Genomic DNA, 21,957 nt, shown 5'->3' with positions numbered 1-21,957 from the left:
CAAGATGGCTAGTAATTGCTTTGACCGCAGATTTCTTGTATGAGTTGTCCTCTCCTAGAAGGATTGCCTCCACCACGGCTTACAGGAGCTCCTTCTACCCTGCTAATGTCATTTACCCATGACTGGGGCTTAGGTAAATGAGCACCAGAGCATGATCCACACGCAGGTGGGTCATGAATGCCGCAGTCAACAGGGCCTAAGCTCCTCTGGGGGTTTCTTTCATATATATACATACATATATATGCAAACATATATACACACATATATATATACACACACAAACATACATAAATACATACATACAAACATACATATATACATACATACATACAAACATACTTATATACATACATACAAACATACATGCATATATACATACATATATACATGTATATATATATGCATACATACATATATAGTAGTGTATAATGGTAAGTACTAAAAATGTACAGCTGAAAGTAATATTGAAGTAAGGCTCCTAAAATATATACTGTGTATTACCGTAACGAACGGTGATACAGTGGATAACTTGCATACATTTTTTTAAAGATTGGGTTGCGCATTAAAAATACACTTGCGAATTTCAACACAGTAAAACTGAACGAACAAAATCGAGCATCCCCTTTGGATTAAATAAAATTCCCGTTCAAATCCTGAGGAGATGTGACTTTGGATTAAATAAAATCCCCGTTCAAATCCTGAGGAGATGTGTCAGTTCAACAAATTCACGAATAAAATTAGGAACACTACAAAGGCAGATGTTACACAAAAAAAGCATTACCAAAATATGACTAAAAGCTATAGAAGTGGTCTGAATAATTCAAATATTACGAATTCTTCAACAACTAAAATGTACTTTCATTATCTAGGTGTTTAGTAATTATTATAGTATATAAATACATGCATACATATATACACTATATATATATAACACAAACTTCCTTATTAATGTATGTTATACAATTTCAATGTAATGATTCAGCATTTAATACTAAATTCTGGGGGTAGTGTAATAAATAAATTATTGGCATGCGTTATCCTAAGATAACCAACCCCTTTAAATAAGGGTTTAGTATATATTCATTTAGCATATATACTAGCACACATAGGCACGGGGCAACAATAATGCTGTTTATATATAATTGCGTATTAACACATCTGACGTAATATGCGAATTAATTTTCGACATTAGAACCGAAAGAGGTATATAAAAATTGAAACTAAAGATGTATAGAGCAACGGTTATATATTATTTGGTTCAGCAATTACGAAAATGATTTTAATCTATAAGTCATCGTTGTCTTTTTCTGCTTAGCGTGGATTATACCAATTGCCATTTTAGTTACGCATGCTTGAATATTTCGTGTTATATGCATGCATATATTTTGAATACAATAGACAGAAATATATTTCCCAATGGCACAGGGGTGAAATGCTTAATATATTCGTGGCGGAGCGTTATCTGCTCCGTCCAACTGTTCTTCTGGTTGTTAATTTTTATTCTTCAATTATCATATTGATTAAACACGGGTCAAAAAAGAGTGAAGGTTCGTAGTGCTAGATTTACGCATGGTTGAAAATGCGCCGACCACAGCAGCATATGCGCTGTCATCATACACAGGCTCCTTAAGTGTGTGTGTGTGTATATATATATATATATATATATATATATATATATATATATATATATAGTATTCTCTTAGGAAATTAAACATTATAGATTGTTTTTTTTAATAAAATATTAGTCTCTTTTTTGGAGCTTTATATATACTAGTTGGACCTGTTGAAATTACACAGCGGGTCCTTTTATATGTAATAATTGATGTTGGCACTCTGTGGATGGAGACGCCCATATATTATTGTTGCGTTTTTGTTAAAACTGCAAAAGTATTTATATAAGCTAGCAGGGATGCCTTGGGTAGCCCGGTTGAAAAATACTCTTAAACATGCTATTTTAATGTATGTAGATTTCGGATATATTATAATGAAGTAAATCCTCCATCATTTCTTATCATTTTTTTATATTTAAATGTGATTTTAAAAATAAAAAAAAATATATATATATATATATGACTAAGGTGCATTAACTTGAATGTAAACGGAAACAAAACTCATGAATATATAACTTGAATTCCATGAGCTCTAATCGAAATAGAAACTAAAACTTACGAAGACTTATTGGTAAAATTATTTATTACAAGACATGGAGTGTCATAACAATTACATGATAGTCACTCGGAATAAAAAGATATAAACATAACAGAAGAAGTGAACAGTGGACCAAACATGAAAAATGACGAATTTCAGCATTTGCCCGCCATTTAGCCCCAAACGTCCACGAGGGCAGTCAAATCCTGGTGGAAATGAACAAACCGTGTAGTTTTAGGTCTTAACATATATACATTTGAATTCTACATCATGCAAAAAAGACATGACAAATCCATCATTTGACCCCGGCCCAATTTAGCCCCAAAAGTTCCCAAGGCCTTAATATATTTACATTTAATTTCAGCACAATGCAAAACTGCTAAGTAGTCATCCACAAAAAAATTTGGACAATATGATAAAATAGTCCCCAAAATGTGTGTTTTTTATTAGCCCTAAAAGTCGCTGGGACACAGCGAAGAGTCATCGCGAAGTATAGACAAATTAAAATTATATAAAAATCAGGTATTTACAACTTTTCAGAAAGTCTTATAAAAATCCAAGACATCAATTTTTTTAATAAGCATAAAAGTATCAAGTTCAGCGATTTATACCCGAAAGGCACGCCTGGGGGGCTATTGAAGTTTTCCCGGAAAATCCGTTCTGTTCCTTTTGTACTCATATCAGGTTTAATACAAACTTCCAAATAATTCCAAGGCGTAGTTATTGGGAAAATTGCGGACATGCGAACGGAGGGTGAATTTACAAGCCCACCTCTTTCTTTGTCTGGAACAAACATAAAAAGAAAAAGAAAAAAAAACACGCACGCTACCATTATATATATATATATATATATATATATATATATATATATATATATATATATAGTCATCGATATACAGTCCTGTTTCGTTGTATCACAACTCATCAGTGCCGCTAGACTAGCATCTCTCCTAAGCCAAGGATTGACCATGGAACCGTCGTGTTGGCAGTCGGCAGTTCTATATATATGCATATGTATATAAACATTTGTGCATCAGAATAATATTTATATAGATGTGTGTGTATTAAAGATAACAAAACCATTAAATAGTATATCAGTTCGATTTACAAAACCACTAACGTCCAACTCCAATCAATCTAGACATCTTAAGTACTAAATATTTCATTCTACAGATCTAGGTTGTATTACACTGTCATTGGATATACCATTCAAATCACAACTGCTCATACATTTCTTCGAAAATAAAATATAAAAGGAAATTCGGCAGGAAAAATACTATTCTGTACATCAAAGTCAAACTTCATGAAAATGTTCTTCACATGTTTATAAAATCGCGGGACATACGTAATAGAAATCGAGATATTTTAAAATACTCCTCAACTATTTCAAACTTAAATGAGCAGAAACATTTTATATCCAAAATGTTCAATAGAACTTATTAAAAAAACGTCATTTACTCAGAAACCATATACAATACACTCACATATGGCATTCAAATAATAGTAAATAAAACTTGTTAAAGTTTTCAATACAGACGAATTGAAAATACAAAATCAAATACTCTAACGTAACATATGATGAGAGAAACCCTCAAGGCTACTTCTATTCAATAGGTTAAGATATAGACAAAATACACACATTTACATTAAATAGAACACACACGCACACACACCCACACACATATATATATGTTTTAAAGGGCGTAAATATTTAAAAAATACAAACATATATATATATATATATATTTATATATATATATACCTTTAAATGTTGTTTCTTAGAAGCGCTGATAGAGTTGGAATTAAATAAGATACGTATTATATTTGTTTGAAGCAAAAACAACGCATTGTTACAAAATATATAAACGTATATAATAAGTATCTTATTTAATTCAAACTCAACCAGCGCTTCAAAGGAACAAAATCTTAACGTGAATCTCGCACCATTCCGAGACTTAAAAAAAACTACCGTAGAAACACCAAACGGACTTATATATTGCTTATTTTTTGCTCCAGCAACAACATAGCGAAAACATACTCAAGATGAAGGTTTCCTTCGAAATATATTTATGCACTTTAACATAAGTGTCAAACAAAATAAATATCTACTTTGTAACAATGGGGTTTTTGGCTTCAAACGTATATAATACATATCTTAATATATAAATGTGTGTATATATATATATATATATATATATATATATATATATATATATAAATATTTATGCACTTGAAAACATACATAAAGCATGCCCACATCAGTACATCAAACAGATAATTGATTCGGTTAACGAGAAAAACAATGTTTAAGAATAACACAACGAAAATCTAAACAGAGAAAATTAAAATTTGTTAACTGATGAAGGTGGTGTCTAAAATAAATTTAGTAAACTGTTTTGAATAAGCTTCAATATATGACTTTTGTCTGGATAGCATATTAAAACGCGAAAGATCGATATAATGTAATCTACAAGAACAAATACGGTGAAAAGCAACATTTCAATGGTTTTGATTGTAACTTTTAAGGAAAATTATCTCACTTATAAAAAAAAATAAACGGTTGCTATTTTGTTCATTGCTATAGTCTTCTCATATAAACTCTTTATTAAAATGAGATCTTTTTTTAATGAATCCGTATAGTTCAAAATACAGATGATTTATATAAAACTTTGACACCCGGAAATTTTTACAGTTTTAAATAAAATTATTTAATAAAAACACACTTTAAAACACATTACGGACTTTTTTCTGAAATCATGAACTATTGTTTAACGAGAGGAAGGCAATGAATAAGTAAAAATGAAGATAGGCAACACTAGAGGATGTAAGGGAGGAAGTGAAAAATCGAATGCAGCCTCAATATGGATCATTGACGCAAAAGCAACTTAAACCCCGGACAAAGACATGAATAAAAAACAATGAAAACTGAACTATATAGACTGTAAAGGAAACAAAATCAGATAAGCGATAAATATCAGTAACAACCAGTGAACAAGACGCTTCGACTAGATTCTGTCTGCTGACCGAAAGCTGTCTTTCTTCCCTGCTCCACGCGAAACGCCCATTTGACAAATAAAAGTGACTTTTTTATAACTAAAATAATGTTTAATTCATGAAATAAACACTGTAGTACCCCATACGCGATTTGATATCACAGAATACGGTTTAAGGGAAAAAGCAGAGGTATATCGACCAAATATATACCCGTATGTAACAGATATCTAAAATGAACCGTACGAGTTCTGTGAACTTGTGTAAGTAATTGAAACAGTTTAAGCACGTGCATTTTATTTTATTAGCTTTTTCTCTATGAGCTCCTTCCACTTACGGAAACATTTAGTAAAGGAATACAAACTGTATGGAATGCGATATTTTTTTTAATGTCTATTGTTATATCAATAACTTGTCTACTGTGAGAAACCATTATACACATCTTAAGTGTAATGCAACGTTCGACAAACTAGTGACACTAAACAATTAAATTTACAGGTAACAACCTTTTAAAACGCATTTATTGTAAAACCACTGCTAAATCTAAGTTAGGAATGCAAAGAAAAATTGTTACATTTGCAAAGGAGTCTATATTGTCTGAAATAAGATATATTTTGCTAATGATTTAAAATGTCGATTAGATATAAATTTCATTGTCGATCGATAATTCCAGTTCAGATTCACAGACAATATAAAATTAGAATTTCCACATACCGCTTTTTTAAAGTAATATTTTCCAAACGCGGTTTTAAAGTTAGATAAGCTATTTGAACTAGACATCTTTGTAAATATATATAAGGAAACACGTAACAATTACAACATTTATGGGAACGTAAATGCAATTTTAATTCCCAGAGATATCCAATTGTTATTTTGTATTGGAGCTGTACTACTATATTTGACTATATATAAGAATTGAATTTCTATAAAAGATCCTTATGCTCCCGTAACTCTTCCTTTGCTTCTCGATAAATATACACATAAGCATATATTGTAAAATGCCATTCTCAATGTATATTGACACGACTTTCATTTTTTTAATCACAGATTTACTAAACATATATATATATATATATATATATATATATAAACATACATATTATAAGCTATCACACACCCACACAAATATATATATATATATATAGAGAGAGAGAGAGAGAGAGAGGGAGAGAGAGAGAAAGAGAGAGAGGGAGAGAGAGAAAGAGAGAGAGGGGGAGAGAGAAAGAGAGAGAGGGAGAGAGAGAGAGATAGAGAGGCAAATATTATTGAATAGCACGGAGTTATTCTGTTTTACAATTTTCCTTTTTATTTTCTCCAATCTCCGAATAGTCCTTTTTGTGCTCTTCTCGACATTCTACATTTACCTAAATGTAATGAACTGAATTATACTATATAATCATTGATTTAGCAACGGTCATTGAAATACTGTGTTTCTCAATGTAACGCTATAAAATATGCAAATGTATACCAAATAAAATGTTGCTATTTTAAAGTCGAAAAATCATTCACCCAAATGACGGTTAATCCTGTAAGTTTGCACATGAAAAAGAATAACGGTCGAATGCATACTAAATTATATTCAAATCCATTTTTTTAATTCCGAATATTATGACATCTTTTATCTTTGGGAAATGTTAGTATGTAACACATACTATTTATGACTTCGCGCATATTTTATGGAAGAGGATCTTCGTTCTTTTTATGATCTTTCTTTCGAATTTTTCTTGTTTTCGTACAACTATTTTTTGTTGTGAGATCCAAAGTTCTTATGAATCCCCAAGTTTACCGAACGTTTTCGGTCTCGATTGACCATCGTCAGGGTTGTTCTTCCTGTGCATCCTACTTATTGATTGATTTGTTCTGTCGTTTTACTGTTTTTATTACTAATTTACTATGTATAGTTTCGCCTAATTTGAATCTTTTCCCTTCCTCTTCACCTTTATCGTGTTAGAATAGGTGGAGAATCCGGCTACTGTTGTAAAAGTTTATTTTATTAATGGTTGCTTTTTTCTTTTTATTATTAATGCTTCTAGAATTGTTAGTCGTTGGTAATTTATAAGTGTTTATGCTCCCTAGCATTTAAACTTCTAGCATTGTTAGTCGTTGGTAAAATTTAAGTTTAAATGCCCCCTCGAGGACTGCTACTCGAAAATTATGAACTATATTGGCCATACACGCACTACATTGAGAAGACATCTCACAGGACATCAGAACAACTCCAGTTCTATTTGTTAACACCTCGAACAAAAACATAACATAATAAACACCACCTTCAAACAATACAAAGACATTTAAAAAAATACTAACATATTAAAAACTTGCAATAATTACCAACGAATAACAATGCTAGAAACACTAATAATAAAAAGTAAAAACCCAACCATTAATAAAATAAACTTTCTCCACCTATTCTAACACGATAAAGGTGAAGAGGAAGGGAAAAGAATCAAATTAGGCGAAACTGCACATAGTAAATTAGTAATAAAAACAGTAAAACGACAGAGAACAAATCAATCAATAAGTAGAATGCACAGGAAGAACAACCCTGACGATGGTCAATCGAGACCGAAAATGTTCGGTAAACTAGGGGACTTTATAAGAACTTTGGATCCCACAACAAAAATACTTGTACGAAAAGAAGAAAAATTCGAAAGATCATAAAAAGAAGAACGAAGATGCTTCAATATTTATGACTTGTATCATTGATCAGCAAGCGGATCCTAATAAGATCATTCGGTTTTCTTGACGAAATACATACCAATATAAATTCAATAAAATTATAATTATGAATGGGTTTTACTGGTATAATTTTATTTCATTTGCGACATTTCCCGAATGCACTTCAATAACTGAAAAACAATCATTTGATAAAAATGTAAGGTACGAATATTTTTGCCCCTCAATCTTTTTCACATATACAGAAAGAGACGTATTTGAAAAACAAATGAAATTACATCCGAAAACAGAACGTGGTAGGATTGCAAATCGTGACCCGAAAATTCTGGAATTAACGAAAAATCAACATCATAAAACATTGGTGACGAGGATAATTACTCTCCTTTTATATTATGGTCAATACATACTTGAATACGGGAAAAATTATTTAAGATAAAAATCAAATACCTTCGAAAAAAGCGACATATTCCAGCAGCAAGAAGTAATTGTTTCAGAGGTAGAGGATCATGATTAAGTTTCCTGTGTCCCAATTTCAAGTGCCGCCAGGGTCAACCGAGCCGATGACGATGACGAAACACGTTCTCGTGGATAAATATATTTAAACATATGTCGCTCTGTGTATTAAGTAGATTTACATTAGGAGACGGAGGAATTATTTTCAACTCAAACTTATTAACTTATTTATATATGTTTCATGTTTTCAATTTATTACGATCAGATATTTTATTGATCCGTGCTGACATGACGTTATTATTTAAAAAGCAATTCTTTACATGGGGAGGGAAGGGTGTGTTATACCTATTCCGTACTTTAACCTTACAATTGAATAAAAAAATATCATAAAACTTTAATTAAATTTGGAAATACGATTTAAAAAATAGCGCGGCTCAGTAAGTGCATTGGCACTGAAAAATATATATAAATTCAAAAAAATTGCTTACTTTATGAATACTAATCGGTAATCTCCAAAAATACCATTAGGGCTTACAACATGGCCGACAGAAGAGTCACGTGATCCGGTTGATCCAAAACATGAATCGTGCAAATGGAAAACGCAGCCTTGAAGGCAAACTTTGACAAACAATCACAATTTGTTTGTATTTATTTTTTTGTTGATATGATGTTATAAAAATAGGCAAACTTTGAGAAACAATCTTAGGTTGTTTTTAGTTAAAACAGTGTTTATAAAAAGTATTTTATTCAGAACAAACAAGTAGTCGACTAGGTGTATCAGAATTTTAGGCGAAATTTTTGACACCCCCCAACAAAAAACTGCGAATAAAATATATAAAACTCGTAATTTCTGTTTTTAAAGTGGTTTGTCAATTTTCTTTATAAAATATACTTCCAAAATAAACTATTACAGTCGTTTAAAACATAATAGAAGTATTATTTTTTATTTTTTTAAAAACAATGTTTACAAAATGTCTACGCAGGTTCGTAGACATTTTGTAAACATTTAAAAAACAAACAAACTGTGATTGTTTCTCAACAAAAAATTAAATGACCGTTCTAAATAAATTATTTATTATTATGATATTGAAAAACTGTTTTTGTACTTAATTATTATGCTTGTTTGTCAAAGTTTGCTTTAAATTTGCGTTTTCCGGTTTCGTAATACGGCGATTCATGTTTTGGATCAACCGGATCACGTGACTCTTCTGGCGGCCATGTTGTAAGCCCTAACGGTATTTTTGGAGATTACCTACTAATCGATGAGAATTTCCATTGTTAAAAATTCATCCATATTTATACTTATATTCCATGTAATTTTTAAATAAAACATTTTTAAACAAGGATCCCCCCCAAAAAAAAAAAACGCGAACTCAGACTTTTTCACTGTTAAAATAAAGAGAGAAAATTATCTGATTTTCTTTTCGTTTATCTTCCGGTACCTGCTAAGCACCACAATTAATGTCCCTTTCTATTGCGTGCTGTAAACCAAAATTAGTATTTTGCGGCATCCGTAAATGAAAAATGAACACATTCACTTATCAGTTTTTCCCTTAAAAAACACTCTACCGATTTGTGTATTCTCTTAATGAAATACACGATTAATATATTTTAGTTTTGATTAATATATTTTAATACTTATTTATCGATAGATTTTTTTAAATATCTCAAAAAAGACATTAAATGAAATAGAAAAAAATGTTGTAAGCGTCCGATATTTGCTTAACAATCTAAGCATAACATAAGCTTCCACTTAAAAAAAAATCAACGTGGCTTAAAAAAATAGTTTTACACTTAGGGCTTTACAGGTAAATCCCCCTCCAAAAAAAAACCTTTTTTTTTTAAATTAGATTGTTTTATTTATTGATCTTTTATATTCAATTTGTGATATATAAATTATGAGAAGGAAAGTATTTTCGAAACTCCGCAGATTAAGGACAATTCACTTAATTTGTGTTTTCGTTTTCGAAAATTAAATGTTTTTAACTCTTCTTAAAGTGTTTTTAACATGCTCTATTAATTCTTTCTTCTCGTATATATATCTTGTCTGACAGCTGTCTCCATTAGTCACCCCCCCCCACATATTTTTGATTTTTAAAATCAGTATCCAAAATACAGAAAAGTACAATCGCTGAATGCGAAATGAGACTTTTCTATTCATGGATTGATAGTTTTTAAAGATAAATATCTATATATTAATTTGCTTATACGTACGGTGTCACGTCATCATCATCGCAAACATTAATTAATGAAACGAGTCATCATCATCGCAAACATTAATTAATGTGAATTATCTCCCTTTATTGTTTAATCTTTATCAGTTAAAAATCAGTAACCCCTTTTATTTCCCAAAAGTTCCGGAACAAAAAAAAAAAAATAACTGTCTATTTATGGTTCCGGATTATTTTAAAGGCAAGTATGCATAGAAGGTATCGTTCCACAGTTTAAATAGTATTTTACTTACATTTTTAACGATGCCTTCTGTTTATTATTGTAGGAACGTTTATTCTATTTTATTCAGCAATAAATATATTTTTTTACATTTAACGTTGTGAGTTCGTTTTTTTTTTTGTTTACTGTGTCACTTTGTTTTTTTTTTTTTTACTTTTTATTTACACAACAAACAATATGTTTCGAAATAAATGTTACAAAAGTCAAGAATGACTTTATTAAATAAATAACCAAAGTCACAATTCGCAAATACACTGAGTAACATAGTCAAAACATATTTTACGTCTTGTTCTGTTTTGCTTTTGTTTTACGGCATATCAATCTTTTTTCGTGTTATTTAATGCCGAATCGAGTAATTCTGTAACATTTATACATCTTCACGTTGTTTACATATTTATTATTTATGTTTTGTTTGTTTTATTTGCTTCTTTTACAGGCATTCGTCATCTTCTAATGCCCACCGACAGAGCATACATATTTAAATACTATAAAAAATGGACACGACAATTTTTTTAATATGAAATAAAACACTTAGTTTCATTACTTACGATTTAATTTATTTAAAGGAATATTTATTTCCTATTTAAAGATTTTCAGTATATTTTATTTAACTGAAGAAATATTAATTGTTCATACATATATTTTTTCTCATTATTTTTATTACATTGTTAGGTGAAGTTTCAGAATAGTTAACCCCCTCCCCATATTAAAAATGGCTTTCAGCATGATTCTTACAATAGCGGTATAAAGTTTTTTTTTATTATTATTTTAAAACAAATTATACAAAAAAAAGATACAAGACCATTGATTTTTTTTTCATTAATTCGCTATTTAGGTGAAGGTTCAAAATAGTTAACCCTTCTCCCCATAACCGTTTTTTTATGCAGTAAAATACTGTTTCAATAATTATGGTTTAAATAAATATTTATTCCTTATTTAAAGATTTACACTATAATTTTTTTAACCGAAGAAATATTTATTGTTCATACATATATTTTTCCCTTATTTTTTTACATTGTTAGGTAAAGTTTCAGAATAGTTAACCCCCTCCCAATATTAAGAATGGCTTTCAGCATGATTCTTACAATAGTGTTATCAAAGTTTATTGATTTTTCTCATTTAACAAAATTTATAAAAAAGATACAACCCCCTCCCCATATTAAGAATGGCTTTCGGCATGATTCTTACAATAGCGGTATCAAAGTTTTTATTTTTTTATTTTAAAACAAATTATACAAAAAAAAAGATACAAGACCATTAATTTTTTTTTCATTAAATCGCTATTTAGGTGAAGGTTCAAAATAGTTAACCCTTCTCCATAACCGTTTTTTTATGCAGTAAAATACTGTTTCAATAATTATGGTTTAAATAAATATGTATTCCTTATTTAAAGATTTACAGTATAATTTATTTAACTGAAGAAATATTTATTGTTCATACATATATTTTCCCTTATTTGTTTTTACATTGTTAGGTAAAGTTTCAGAATAGTTAACCCCCTCCCCATATTAAGAATGGCTTTAAGCATGATTCTTACAATAGTGTTATCAAAGTTTATTGATTTTTCTTATTTAACAACATTTATAAAAGATACATTTTAAACATTTTTTTCATTAAATGGTTATTTAAGTGAAGATTTAAAATAGTCAAACCCTCTCCCCTTATTAAGAATGACGTTTTTATTATTTCAGCATGATGCTTACATTTTTCTTAATATAAAAAAAGATACAAGAAAATGTTAAGCTCTTTTTTTTTAATTAAACTGTTAGATCAAAGATCGGAATAACTTACTTTATAGCCAATTAGCCAGTTGTATTAAAATGTTTTAGCAGTTAATACCTAATAAGGTTTTCGCTTCAATTTTCACAAGCAGACGATATCGATTCAAAGTAGGTAATTCGTCAACAATTGTTTTAGCCGAATTTTACGGTAAAGTGTAGTGGATTGGTGGATATATTATACATATCCCCCAGTTTGTATTTATTTGCTTCCCCACTGAGCAAATTAGGCACAAGGTCGTTTTTTTAATGTGGAGAGAGAGGGAGGGGGGAGGGAAATAGGGACCAGCTCCCGATGGGTGGGAAATGGGAGTTGGATAGGAACTGTTGGTATGAAGAGCTGCCCCTACATTGACCAAGGTAGATATGTGAGGTTACCCCCACATATGGTCTTTGCTCGCATTATCTGTCGGAACAGATACTACACTTCGATCTTGTCGCCCGGGCCGCAAAGGGCGGGGGCCAGTGTATATATACATATCCCCCAAGTTATTCATTTGATAAAAGCAATATTTAATGAGCATGGTTCTTCTTGCCAGGCAATGGGTTTACCTGAACCAACAGGTGATATGACTCGAAATTCAAACGGGCCTAATGTTGAATTGTTAAACAATGAACAATTAGAGGTCTTTAATACTATAATCAAGGCTGTCATGGCAACTGAAGAAGAAGCCCCACACAACAATTGCTTCTATTTAGATGCCCCAGCCGGATCAGGAAAAACCTTTTTATTCAACATGTTATATGATTACTTCACCTCCAGCAGTACTGTAACCGCCACTGCGGCATTGCTGCAATGCTACTAACTTCAGGGAAAACACTCCACAGTATATTCAAACCACCTATACCTCTGACAGAAACCGGTGTCTGTAACGTTTCTCCTGTATCAGAGCATGCTTCTTTTTGGAGAAAGGTAAATGTATTCATCATAGACGAAGCCTGTATGATACCTAATCATGCACTGCTTGCTATAGATAGATGTTTACAAGATATAATGAGTAACGATAAAATATTTGGTGGAAAATTTCTCATACTTGGAGGTGACTTCAGGCAAATTTTGCCAGTAGTGCCACATGGATCACCTACCTCTATTATAGACACCTGTCTTAAAAGATGCCCATTGTGGCATCATTTCAGTCAATTACAACTAACACAAAACGTCAGAACTAACATAAATGAACAGGCGTTTTCTAGATGGCTCCTTTATCTTTGTAATGCTACACTAATGAGCAGTCTTAATGACGTCCCTGTAGATGCCATAGATGTTCCTGACTATTCGGTATGTAATGGTTCTCTAATCTCAGAAATATTTGATTGCACCCCTCAAGAAATGGAAAATTGAATCATACTGACTCTAAAAAATACAGAATGTTTAACAGTAAATGTAGAAATTCTAAATAATCTTCCCGGAGGCATAAATACATATTTAAGTGCAGATTACATTTCCGATGATGATGCTGAACTTCAAAATTTTCCTATCGAGTTCATAAATTCATTAACTCCATCTGGAATGTTAGCTCACCGACTTAATGTGAAAATAGGGGCAATAGTAATGCGACTGCAAAATTTATCCATAAATCAAGGACTTTGTAATGGAACTAGGATGAAAATAAAAGAATGTCATCAAAACAGCATCATTGCTATTTTAATTAATGGATCTAATAGAGGTTCCACAGTTATCATTCCAAGAATTAAGTTAAAGCCAAGTGATACAAATGTTCCGTTTGCATTTCATCAGATACAGTTTGCAATACGATTAGCATATTCACTGACTATCAATAAAGAACAAAGCCAAACTTTGGATAAGGTTGGTATATATCTTCAACAACCTGCATTTTCTCATGGTCAGCTGTATGTGGCATGTTCTAGAGCTCGATCTAAGCACAGTGTGAAATTTAAGGTAATGCCCCTGCATAGAGATTATAATCAGGTCAGAAAGCGTGGTGTAACATATACTAAGAATATTGTTTACCGTGAGGTGTTATGAAAACAATCAGGAACAGCTATGGAATCTAAAAATTAACTTGGATGTGAATATGATTTTGGAAAAAAAGAATTTTTAATTGCTTTCCTTATATTTAAAATTCATAATTTGATGAAAAATAGTGTACAGTTTGTTTAACCTACCTCACATCATTTTGATTATCGAAAAATCAAAATGTAACTGTATTTCGTAAGATTTACAGAAACACTTCATTTTCTATGCATGTAATACACAAGAGTCTTAATATTATAACATATTACAATGTTTTTATGGAAAAAAACTTTTGTACAGAAAATTCAAAGTGTTATATTTATATTATCAGGAAGTTGTGATGCATTAATTGAAATCTATATCACTAATTCGACTTAAAAATATTTGTGAATTTCCAAATCTTCATTGAATAAAATTTTAAATTAATAGAAAGGTCTATTGCATATGTAAAAGTTGACGGTTGCTTATTTAACTTCATTAAAAGTTATCAAAGTCAACCAAGAACTGCTCAATATTCTGGCTTAATGGATCATTTAGCAAGGAATGAAGATGGCGATTCTGGTGTACCAGTTATTCTACCATCTTCATTCACAGGAAGTCCTAGGAATCTTCAACAACTGTATCAAGATGCAATAGCAGTTTTCTGTAAATATGGAAAGCCAGACCTATTCCTTACATATACATGTAATCCAAGATGTCCTGAAATATTAAACAACTTGGGGTCATCAGAACTTTCACAAAATCGATCTCAACAACGTCACACAGTTTTTTTTTTTAATTCACAATCTGACTCCCCAGAACCTGCTGACTGACCACTATTCTCACTCCAAGCAGCTGATCAACGTCCTGTCACCGCCTCAATCCTCACCAGCACTTCCTGACAATATCAACAGCATCAGTTACGATCGCATTGGCCATCAATAAAAGTTTTAACTACAGTTTTTTGTTTGTTCTACTTGCTTCCATACGTTCATTTTTGTAATATAACAATAAGGAATTTCTTTTTGATGTGTTTTACAAGATTTAAACAACCGTGGAATTTCCACGGGTCATGCTAGTTTATATTAATACTATTACATTGTTAATATCTATTTATACAAATACGTGAATCTTATAATTTATATAAATAAATGAGGATGTTTAAAATTTTAGTATCCGATCGCAAAATTTGCAAAGTGGTAGCAAACTAGCAAAGCAGCTACTATTACATTTGTAATAGTTTTCCTTAATCGTTTAAAACAAATATTGATTTACACATTTTCCTTAGAACGTATTTGAGACCGCATTTTTAAAAACGCTAATTCAGGCATATGTTAATTCATGAAGGTGTATTTGTGACAAGGCGCATGTTTCAGACAAGACACCAAACTCAGTAACAATTTATTTAGATGTCAATGAGAAGGAAATCGCCTAAATAAATAAACGCAGACTGATTAAAACCTTCTTATTAATGAATGCCGGCACACGTAAAAGGCAACAAGCGCAAAGTGGTAAGGATAACAGTGATTTATTAGATTACAATTCCAATATAGCTAATAACATGGGTGAAGGCGGGGAAAAACGAACAAACGTCGGACTGGTGGCGCCGTGTTTCTAATTTTTTCTACCGAGAAATATTGCGAGGACAAAAATATTCCTTTGCACAGAAAAACAGTATGAGATCGGTAACGCTATAACAAATCTGAGGGACCTATTTATTTTTTAACGTACGTGTATTAACGCTTCTTTTACGCTCATTCAATCATCTGATAGTCAGAGCTGATCACTGTCTGGTTGTTGTTTATATGGCCAATCATGCCGCTATCAGATAAAAATTATGTTAATCTACATTTGCAGGTGTTTGTCTTATTCAACTATAAAATTACTTTATGTATTAATATTAAGTTTCAAACATCGTATATACGTATATAATGTGGACAATTCTATTTTAAGCTTAGTTCCAAAGTGATCAGCGGGTACAAACTAATAAAACGTTTCATGTCTTGTAAGTAACGATAATTGGTCTTTTTTTTTCTCTAGTTATTTATATTTACATACTGCTTTTATAGGTTCTATTTAAATCGTTTCCATCTTCTTTTCACTATTGCATAAGCATAAAAACACGTCGTTTTAATGAGGTGATTTTTAATCACGGTATAAATGTCACACGTAGCTCAAGACTTAATATTACTAAAACAACGTCGTCATTGTCAGTAATAATTGAACGTTGCCATTATCATTTCTTAGGAATCCGAAGATTCTGATGTTGGCGTTTGTCTCTAGTCGGTTTCTAGTTTGAACTCTTGACCTTATGCAGTTTTGTTACCGTTCTGAAATAATAAGGTTATTTATAAGATCATTCTAAACATAAGAGGGAAGTTTTTTTTTTAAATTTTTCTGTAATTTTACCTATAAATTTAATATAAAAAATATCGTAAAACTTCTATGTAATGTAAAATACTATTTGAAAAATAGCACGGTAGTAAAAATGAATAACACTGCAATGCTTTTTAGAAAGGTATCGTGGATTACGGAAAGGCCCTTTGGAAAATTGCGAATTTCCAAGGTGAATGTGATAGTTCTTGATCGAATTATATTCGAACCATTAAATCACTGTCATATCAAATCAAACTTCGTTCCTATTTGCTTATTAAAAATACAGTTTTACAAGAGTTTATTTACATTAGATTTTAAACGTTCATGTTTTAGTAATATTCACAGAAAACAGGGAAAGCGATTAAACCAAATCAGAATGTACAATGGGTTCGTGCAGAAGTTCGCTACATATTGCGGTTTTTAATAAGATAGTCAGTTATCGAAGACCCGTATATGTTGTCAAGTACGTATATCGCTCGATATATCTCATTTCTGATTTTGCTAGGTATGTGTTGTTGGACTCTTCCATCCAATATCAATGTTGCTCGACCCATATTATTGGAACCGCAACTACATCCGCTGCAAATACTGTGGGTCGAACAACATTGTGATTAGATGGAAAAGTCTAACAGAACGTATCTTGCATATTCAAATGGGACATATTGTGCAACACACGAACTCTTCAACACGCACGGGGCCTCAATAACTGACCATCTTATTAAAAACCCGCAAGGTAGAGCAAACTTCGGTACGAAATTATTTTTAATTCTTAGTCGTTCTCGCTAAAAATCCCATTTTAAGATCGTGGAGACTGTTGATGCTCGGTAGAGAAACATTATATCTAAACAAAGTGAATTCCTCTCAGAAAAATATCAACGTTGTTTTATTTTTTTTTTTTAATTACATTTTCACCCCAAACAAGGCACATTGCCACTTTGGTGTAGGGGACTACTATCAGGGGAAACATCCACTGGGGTACTATGTAGGGATTAGGGCAGCGAGATGTTGGTTCACGTTGCACTTGAACTTATGCATGTCAGTACAGTTGGGGAAGCAGTGACCTGGAATGGAATTCCAAAGTCTAGCAGTTCTGGGGAAGAAACTACTGGAGTAGAAATATATTTTACATCTAGGGATCTCTACAGTGTGGGGTGGGATTTTGCAGCTTGTCGGGTCTGTCGAAGGTGTTCACGTCGTGGGGGCACAAGTGCTTGCCGTTCTTCAGAGCATTCACCATTATAATACTTGTAGAACAGGCAGAGGGATGCAACGTTTCGACGATGGGACAGAGGCTGAAGTTTAGATGCCAGTTTAGGGCCTATCAGATTTGCGACTCTCTTTTGAACCCTGTCAAGGAGCGAGATACTAGTAGCCGATGCACCAGCCCAAATATGAAAGCAATACTCCATACATGGGCGAATAGTGGCCTTATAGAGGTACAGGATACTTTCGGGTGTTAGAAGTTTTCTAGCACGGTAGAGAGAGCCCACCTTCCTTGCAGCGGCCCTGGCAATGCCCTCGATGTAATTGTTCCAACTCATGTTTCCTGTGAACGTTAGGCCAAGGAGCTTGAGAGACGTACTCTCAGATAAAGAGTCGTTGGCCATTGCTATAGGTGGTAGAGAAGGTTTCTTGTAATGATTGAATGAAACCAGTTTTGTCTTGGTGGCATTGAACGTTCCCATCCATTTTTGTCCCCATTCCACTACTGATTGGAGAGCATCCTCTACTGTTTCTGCCATTACTTTAGATATATGTTCATTTGTTTAAATCGCTTTACCTATTTCCCTTATGCAACACAACGTAATTCTATTTTAAATGTACATATATTCGATTTCCTCCTTTTTGAACCCCTCGACACAGCCCTGAAAAAGCGAGGGTGAAACCGGTCAGCTGACCGCTCTCTTTATTTTTTTGCCTCTTCTTCACCCCTTTCCTTTATTTTTAAATGCATTTTACTTTTAACCATGAATTATAAAAGATTCTCTTCATGATGATTGCAAGATAAAAATTCACACACACACACACATATATATATATATATATATATTGTGCTAATTTTTACTTAGCGGAACTCGATGTGAAGAGGTGAAGAAATAGAATTGTGTGATAGTCGTTTAAGCAAAAGGGTTGACAGCGCTTGGTCGACTGTTTTATAATAGTGTTTGTTTGTTGTCCACTCGCGTGGGTTATAAAAATACCCGTATCGTCGATATGTGATGTTAGTCTATTTGCTTAGTAAAGTTATACGTTTCGTAAGCAACAAGGCAATTCCTTGCAACTCCAGGTAACCAAGAAAAGCGGTGAGAGATTCACCATGCAAGGTAAGAGTTCCAATGAGTTTTCCCTTTACGTCAAGTTCAGGTTTAACAAGTTGAGTTGCAGAAACATCTGCCTTCCCCTCCTACGTTAGTCGGTTAAAAAGCAGGCACTTTGAAACGAATTGCAAAAAAAAAAAAATGAACTACCCTATTACCCATAGGGAACTAGAAAGAATACTGGCTCTTCTTCCAAGAAAAATAAGGACGACTGTGGTGGATATGGAAGAGGAACCTCTGTCCTTGAATGTCTTTATCCTTTGAAAAGCATATAGAAGGATGACTAGAAGATCTAGAGGGTGTGTCTTGGGGTATGGAGGAACAACTGGCTGCCGAAGAGGAATCGGATTCGTTAGCTGAACAATCTCAAACTTCTTTTAGATTTAAGAGAGAAGTAGGACGCCAAGTGGTGGTTGTACGTGCAGTCAGTGAAGAAATACTTCAGAGGTTCTATGGAAGACAGGAGTTCCTCCGACGTTGAACCAAACTCAACCCGCATTGTCAGGAAGGCACTAGTATTCGAAAGCCAACCAAGTCCTTCAACCCAACAGTACACTATTCCTTTTCAGTAGAACCTTTTAAAATCAAACTGAAAAGGACACATTTAAGTGGAAAAGATGTTGAAAGAAATAGTAGTTTTAAGAACTTTCGCACCAAGTTCGAGAACTGTGCTATGTCAATATCATCAGCAATGAGAACGCTTTATTTTTAGGTGTTCTCTAGACGGGAGAGCACTTCAACTTATGGACCACTTTTCAGTTTCGAAAGACAGCTATCCAGTGACTCTAAAATTGTTGAAGGAACAATACTTGGACGGGGAAGAAATACGCGCCGAAATAATCCAAGGTATATTAGATTTTCGCTAGGAAAATCCAAAAAATTTGGTGGGATTAAAGAACTTCATGGTAAAAAAGCAGGCAGATGTATGTGAACTTAGAACATCATACAGCTTTGATTTATACGATGATATGTCGGCAGGTGCAATAATAATTTCTCAAATATTGTTTGCAAAATTACCATACAACATAAAGAATGAACTGATCAGGAGTTACCAAACTTGTCAATAATCCTGTTGAAGACACCAGAAATTATTAAGTGATTTTTGATTGTTAAGAAACCTGAACAGCACCATATGGCTAAGCTGAGGCCCCCATCAAAACTTAGAAAAAAAAATGAAGATGAATCACATTCCTCCTTGAAGGCCTTCAATGCCAATGTGGAATCAAAACCACAAAAATATGAGCTTTATAAGAAGCATGAACATTCTTTGAAAGATTGTACCTGCTACCCCTCCCATGAAGCCCGAATTACAAGATGCAAGGAAATTTGGCTGAGCTTTAGATGCCTAAAAGATAACATAGGAGAGCATTGTCCCTTTTGAGAACAGCTATAAATAGTAGCTGTAGCAGCTGCACTGTTAAGGGCCAGGTGACAGCAATGTGCTCAGATAAGAGGCAAGTTGCGTGTGGACACCTGTTTACATACGAATTATTACAGTTACGGTTTCATGTCTCCAGTAATCAGCATAGTGGTAGGAAGGGGAGATAGTCAGTTGGAAATAAATTGTCTCCTGGACACCGGAAGCCAAAGGGCCTACTTGGATACCTCCGTTCTAGAAACAATGAATTGCCTTTCTACAGCAAAAACAAAGTAGGTTGTAAGTGTAAACCTTTTTGTGGTCAGAAACACGACCTTTTAAAAAGAACTCTGTGGAATTAAGGCTTATCCATGGAAAAGTTCACTCTTCAAATTCTTTCCAGTGGATTAAGTTTTTCACATGAGTTACTGGAGCTTCCGCAGATAGTAAAAAGACTAAAACGACATCGATTGGCAACAAAGTACAGTTCCAGGGACAGTCATTAAAATTGAGGGGCTATTGGGATTTGACGCCATTCAATACATAGAACTGTTTTAAAACGTCCCGTGCATGTATGGAGCCGCTTTTTGTTACTTTGAGAGGACTTGTACCCTTTGGTAACAGCCGTTGCTTCACGTATGAGAATCAACTAAAAACAAGGCACAAACTAAAGAGGGGCGAAAATCAAGTGTACTTCCTTGTTGGCAAAAACACCGCCACTTTCAGAGGACAAAATTAATTTGGTGCTGAATCCAGAAGAGAAATAACTAGATAGGTTCAAAGCTTAGTTGAGGAAGGAAACGTCCAGACAGGACTAGAAAGAATGTTTAGTATGGAGTCACTGGGATTACCCATCATTCTCCACCGTGGATGAGGAGAAAATACAGAAGTTTAGAAACACTATATCCTTGATAGATGGTCAATATCATGTACAACTGCCATGGTATGAAAAAGTGAAGTATGTGCCTTCTAACCGCAATGCCGTTCTTAGAATACTAGAAAAAGTAGTTAAAGACCTGGAGAAGAAATGTCTATGTTCAATACGTGGACGTCTTTAGACAACAGGAAGATGTAGGAATTATAGAGGAAATAACGATGGCTCCAGAAAACTTTAAAAATTACATATGGATTCTGCACAGACCAGTAATTAAACTGGCTGATCAGACGACCACGAGGGCAAATTTAATATATCTGAATGGGGCGGTCTATTCAAGAGTAAACTTAATGGGAAAGATGTTGGAACTGTTGACTCGTTTTAGGGCCAACAAATATGTATTATTGGCCGACATAAGGACACCATTCCTCATGATTCGCCTAGACCTAGAAGAGGACCGTAATCGTTTGTTTCTTTTTAAAGAAAGGCGACAACTTGCATTCTTACAGATAATCTACCATCTTATTTAGTTTCAATGCAAGTCCCTTTAAGTACTACGTGGATGAAGCAAGAATTGATTC

This window comes from Euprymna scolopes, chromosome 5, assembly GCF_053919585.1.
Source record: "Euprymna scolopes isolate OS-2025 chromosome 5, ASM5391958v1, whole genome shotgun sequence".
Taxonomy (NCBI): Eukaryota; Metazoa; Mollusca; class Cephalopoda; order Sepiida; family Sepiolidae; genus Euprymna; species Euprymna scolopes.
Note: the sequence above shows the minus strand (reverse complement) of the source record.